This window comes from Pollicipes pollicipes, unplaced genomic scaffold, assembly GCF_011947565.3.
Source record: "Pollicipes pollicipes isolate AB1234 unplaced genomic scaffold, Ppol_2.1 Scaffold_4002;HRSCAF=4701_pilon_pilon_pilon, whole genome shotgun sequence".
NCBI classification, from domain to species: Eukaryota; Metazoa; Arthropoda; class Thecostraca; order Pollicipedomorpha; family Pollicipedidae; genus Pollicipes; species Pollicipes pollicipes.
Window position 1 is genome coordinate 418490 of NW_023596420.1, and position 6000 is coordinate 424489.

Genomic DNA, 6000 nt, shown 5'->3' on the forward strand with positions numbered 1-6000 from the left:
TAAGCAGCATCAATAACCATAAAAATGTACCGGGCCAAGGTAACAAGAATCCATGAAATTTGATCCTCGACGCCAACGGGACCATAGGTTGCAGGGGGGAATGTAAAGCAAAATGAGAACATGACAGCTAAATAAAAGCTCACTATATGGCACCCATATATGGCATCGAACATGGACGCCAATGGGATGCTGGGTTGAAGGGGATATAGGGTGGGGAGGTTAGGTTAGGTTAGGTTAGATTAGGTTAGGTTAGGTTAGGTTAGGTTAGGTTAGGTTAGGTTAGGTTAGGTTAGGTTAGGATAGGTTGGTTAGGTTAGGGTAGGTTAGCTTAGCTTAGCTTTGGTTCTGGTCTATTAGCTTATATCTAAGCTCATCAGGTCTATGAGCTTATATCTAAGCTCAGGTTAGGTTAGGTTAGGTTAGGTTAGGTTAGGTTAGGTTAGGTTAGGTTAGGTTAGGTTAGGTTAGGTTAGGTTAGGTTAGGTTAGGTTAGGTTAGGTTAGGCTATGCTAGGCTAGTTTAGGTCAGGTCAGGTCAGGCTAGCTTAGCTTAGCTTAGCTTAGCTATGGGATGCTGGGTTGAAGGGGTTTTAGGGTGGGGAGGTTAGGTTAGGTTAGGTTAGGTTAGCTTAGGTTAGGTTGGGTTAGGTTAGGTTAGTTAGGTTAGGTTAGGTTAGGGTAGGTTAGCTTAGCTAAGCTTAGGTTTTGGTCTATTCTCAGGTTAGGTTAGGTTAGCTTAGGTTAGCTTAGGTCAGGTCAGGCTAGCTTAGCTTAGCTTAGCTTAGGTTCTGGTCTATTCTCAGTTAGGTCAGGTCAGGTCAGGTCAGGTCAGGTCAGGTCAGGTCAGGTTAGGTTAGGTTAGGCTAGTTTAGGATATGTTCTGGACTATTCTGGCCTGTGTGTTTCATAAATGTACCTAAACTCGATAAGAAACGATTTTGGTTGCTTTATTATTGTTACCTTGGTCCCGTACATGTTTTATGTTTCTTGATAAGCAGAAATATTGTGCTTTCGCAACAACGCAGAAACGGCGCTTGGGAGTCGAGGCGGTGCGGTGCGGTGCGCGCGGCGCTCGGGAACTCTCCATCGTATTTATTAAAATTCGAGGGTAGGAGCATGATTCTATCTGTTTTGAAATTATTTACGATATGTGTCGCCTTAAACACGACGAATGGTTTACCTTGGTCCCGTACATTTTGTAGAGTTCTTGGCAAGCAGAAATATTGTATTTACGCAACGGCAACGCAGAAACGGCGCTGGGGAGTCCAGGCGGTGCGGTGCGCGCGGCGCTCGGGAGCCCGCCATCGAAGTTATTGAAATTCGAAGGTAGGAGCATGATTCTACCTGTTTTGAGATTATTTACGATTTGTGCCGCCTTAAACACGACGAATGGTGTGCAATGATTTTTTCTAGCGTTAGGTAGGAAAGTACACCTACACTGGTTCCGCCTCATGCGTGTAAGACGCAGGAGCATGGACTACAAGGAACGTCGCTGCAAACATTGTCCAGGATTCAGCAGCATGCTACAGCGTACAGGTGAGCTTCGATTTATAAATATTTGCGCTATTGCTGGGTATATGACAGCTTTACCCACATGCCAACATCTTGCTGGTTGTAGCACGCTAAGACACAGGGTGGGAGGGGGTGGGGGGTGGCGCAGCAGTACAACCTCTGTCTAAGCGCTGGATGGAAGGGAGGGGGAGTTTATGTCAAAAGCTGCCCTTATTTGTGCGGCAGCTCTCCCTGCCCCCACCTCCTCCCCCTTCCCATTCATGGCCTATGCCTGGGTGGTAACCAGTAATCTGAAATCATGAATGAGTACCTGATACATGTGTATCTAGTGGCAGGGGAAAGGGGATACTTCAGCGGGTAGATATCACACACACACACACACGCACGCACGCACGCACGCACGCACGCACGCACGCACGCACGCACGCACGCACGCACGCACGCACGCACGCACGCACACACACACACACACACACAGCAGGACACAATACTTCAGCGGGTAGATATCTTAACAGGCTCCATGAACTAGTCATCTTAGGTGTTTACCCCGGACTAAATGTCTTCTTTCTATGTGCAACTAAGATGGCATTTGCTGTTTGCATCCCTGGTTGTGATTGCTTGCCCCTCTTTTTGTGAAGTTAGGGATTTATTTAGTGACAGCCCCCCCCCCCCCACATCCAGCCCACCACCTTTGCACTCCTTGGCAACAGCAATAGTTCCAATAGTTTATATGATAAAGTTACCTGTTGCCCCTCTCTCCCCCCCCCCCCCCCCCAACCCCTGGTGCACCAGATAGCCTTCCTCACCCATGTGCAGACTAAGTTGTGACGAAACCACGACTAATGGTTGCATTTATTCAGAATTGCCCTCATGTGCTGAAGTGTCCAAGTATGCATACCTGTACTGCTTACATTATGCTACGAAATAGCAACGTGACAGCAAAAAGGGGGAGCGCAATGGATACCGCTCAGATCAAAGCAGCTAGGTTGATGCACGCCTCCCCGTTGTCAAATCCCCATGCATGCAATGGCACTAGTACAATGGGAACGGGCTAAGGCTGTTACTGTTCCCCAATCATTAGATTGATAGCTTATTTTGCCATTAACAATGTTGATGTTATTGCCGCAGCGCATAATTGAACAGGCCAGCCCCTACAAAACCCTGCTGTGCCCCTGTTTTCCATGCCTTTTAACTAATGTTCGCTGTGGGCTCCCCGGCGATACTGTGGGCCATGGATTGTTTGAGGCTGCATGTGGGACTGGAAGATCAGGACACTAGTGTTCCATGATTTTTATGAGACCTTAATTGTGTGTTTCACTGGTGAGTTTGGAGGCACTCAATTTAATCAGGTGTAAGTCCCCATCAGTCAGATGAGTCCTGCTCCATTTCGAACTCAATGTTTTTGCATTTTAAGGTGATTGTTGAACGCTTCCCCCCCCTTCCGCCTACCGGTGTTGTATGCCCTTCTGTGTTCAACTAACACACATTATGCATGTAAACTGAACATGCAGGTAGAGTACAACAGCCTGCAAATATTCTAGCAAGTTTATACGTAAATCTGATGATTGTATGAGTGAAACCAATGCATTCCATGATTGGTGTCCTGTTTCTGGTTGCAGATGAATGACAGAAGACGCTGCCCGATTTCGAGGCGTCCCGGTGTCGAACGGCCGTCATCAGGTCCATCAACTGGCAGCGATAACATGATCATGCAAACTGCTTGGAGCTTTAAGTGTTGTTGGCATTGCCACGAACAAAATACGGTGTTTTTTCTGTTGTCATGCTTGCATTTTTGTCTGAAGCACATAGACTTGCCTCCGCCTAATTTGTGCTCAAATAGCTAGTGAAAGTAGAGGTGGGACACCATTTCCTATGTAACGCAATCAGGGCAGATATCTGACATGCGAAGCAAAGGCTACCAGTTTGTGTGGTAACCGTGTCATTAGGAAGGTAGGCGTTATGCATTGTAGAAAGTAGCTAGTAGTCTACCTACATGACCATCCTAGGATGCGTTGTCCTCTCAGGCACCCGTAAAACGCGCGTTTGCTGTCGAACGGCCCGCCGTCGACGCTGACCATGACACCTCTTAGGTGCCCATACGCCACGCATTCGGCACGCGCCGTCCCTGAAAGAGCAGCTGTAGGTGGTATCAGTTTTGGCGATGTGGTTGCAGCTGGAGATATGTGGTTGGCAGCGGATAAATGCGACTTGAGATTTGTGCGGAAAACGAAGGCGAACAAAAGGAATAATACGCTTGGCAGGTTTGAATTGTTGCAAAAAATGGGAAATTTTGGCCACAGTAGAACCCTGAACTCAGAACGTGATATGGATGCCTACGTAAACCAATACCAACGGGCTCGCGTTGCTTCGAGTGAAGACATGCATAACTGTACCTGGTTATGTATCTGGAGAGAAACCTACCTGCCTGCCTGGATCCTACATCCCATTAGACCTATTTGCTTAGATTACACGACCTACTTTTGATTGATCTGCCATTGAGGTAAGTTGGTTCTGGGGGGATCAGGGAGGGATGGAGGGATACCCAGGTGTATTTCTTGGTAGGTAGGTTCCGTATAAGCATGCGCCAAGCAGTGAAATATTTATACGCAGGACTGCAAGCAGTGTCATTAAACCAGAGGGTGAATCGGGCAAAGGGAGGGGGGCATATACCATGGGATTTCAGTAAATGGTAGGAAATAGGCGCCTTACCGCATGGTGCCATAATTCAAACGCCATTTCCCCTAATTTTGCGTGCAATATTTCGCCAATGAGATAGTGACTGCGTAATTTATTCAAGGCATGCAATGCCCCTGTTTTCATTGAATTACTTGTGGTGTGCTTGCGGTTGAGTATTCACTTATAGCCGGCAAACTGAATGGGGGGGGGGGGGATGGCCACTCCCTAGCCTCCCCTAGATGTGGGCTGACCCTTTCACTCGGAGTGCCGTGCTACAAGTACGTTGTTCAGGCAGCTCAGATTCCTCAACATAGGTTTCTGCAAACGTGGACAGAACAGCGACCAATGCCCAAGCGCTTACCACACTTGCTTTATATCTACTTGGCATAACCATGCATGTATTTGTTTTTTACGCTACTCGGAATGGTTCATACCTTCTCAGTTAGAAAGCGCAAAAGTTTCGCACGCCGAGCTATATCTTCCTGTGTACCTTTGACCCCTGCCTTCTGCTCGGGTAGAAATTTGCTTTGAATATATATGTTGAAATGTTATTGCGGAACAAAAATACAAATTGCACACAGAATACACTTGTTGCACCTGATTGGTAACAACAAAAGCCATTTGTCGTTCTCAATGAGCATAATCGACCATCATAAACATAAAAAGGTGTTTGTTTGCGGTACGATAGCGTCTGGCACTTGTGATGGGCAACAGCTGACTTTGAGTCTCAAAAGCTGTCGACGGTGAAATTTACGTCGGTTGTCGGGACCGTTTATAAAACTCGGTAACCGGAGGAAAATTGTTTGGTAGAGTTAATTTTTTGGCAAGGAGCGACGGTAGTTTTTTATACAACTGGTCTCAGGTCATTTCGCATTGACTCCCGCCCTAATTCGCTCTTGTTCATGACGCGTTCTGTCAAAGGGGGCGGGGGGGGGGGGGGTTGACGCGACCACTTTGCCGTTTCCAAATTAAGAACGATAGAGCTCAGGGAAAGGCCACCAGTGGATTAATCTAAGCACGATTTCGCGATCGGTGATAGATATTGTATTCCTAGGTCAATAATTGACCCAATTATGTCAGGTTCCTTATCAATATTTCCCGAAAGTCGCACTTTCAACTTTGCATGCCAACATTTAGGAAGTCACGCTTCGTAGCAACATGATACTTTGTTTTGATGCAAAGCAAGTACTTGTGATAATTATTTACCTTTTATTACGTTTCTTGTTCACTTCTGGGCACATTTATAATTATCCTTACATGTTATGAGCATACACGCATGATGTAGGGCTCCCTTAAGATGACAGTATCGGTCTGATGACAGCTATCGGTGGTGATGCTCTCCGGGTGGGCCATCAGCGCGTTGTCGGTGACGCTCCGTTGAACCACCCGCAGGCGGTCGCCGCTGAACCGGGCCTGTCGGCGCCGCAGCTGCTCGGTGAGGTGCCGTGCAGCGTGCACTACGTCCGACTGGCGCTTGACCTGCACCACCATGGCCACGTAGACGCACACCACATGCCTGGCCAGCGCTGCCAGCTGCGGCGTCGGGCTGTTGGTGGCCACGTACAGGCGCAGTAGCCGGCTCTGGGCCGTGTACCAACGCGCATGGTGCACCTTGCTGTGCGTCAAGTGGTGCACCGAGCTCGCGTCGCCCACTGTCACGCTCTTGGCGCACTTGTAGAGGAGTGTGACGTCGGTGCTGAGCTCACGCTCGACGGCGGTGGGAAGCTCGATCCGGTCGTCGCATTCAATTACTGGGAAGTCGGCCACCGGCAACTCGTGGACGGGGCCACGGAACTCTCTACCGATCGGCCCC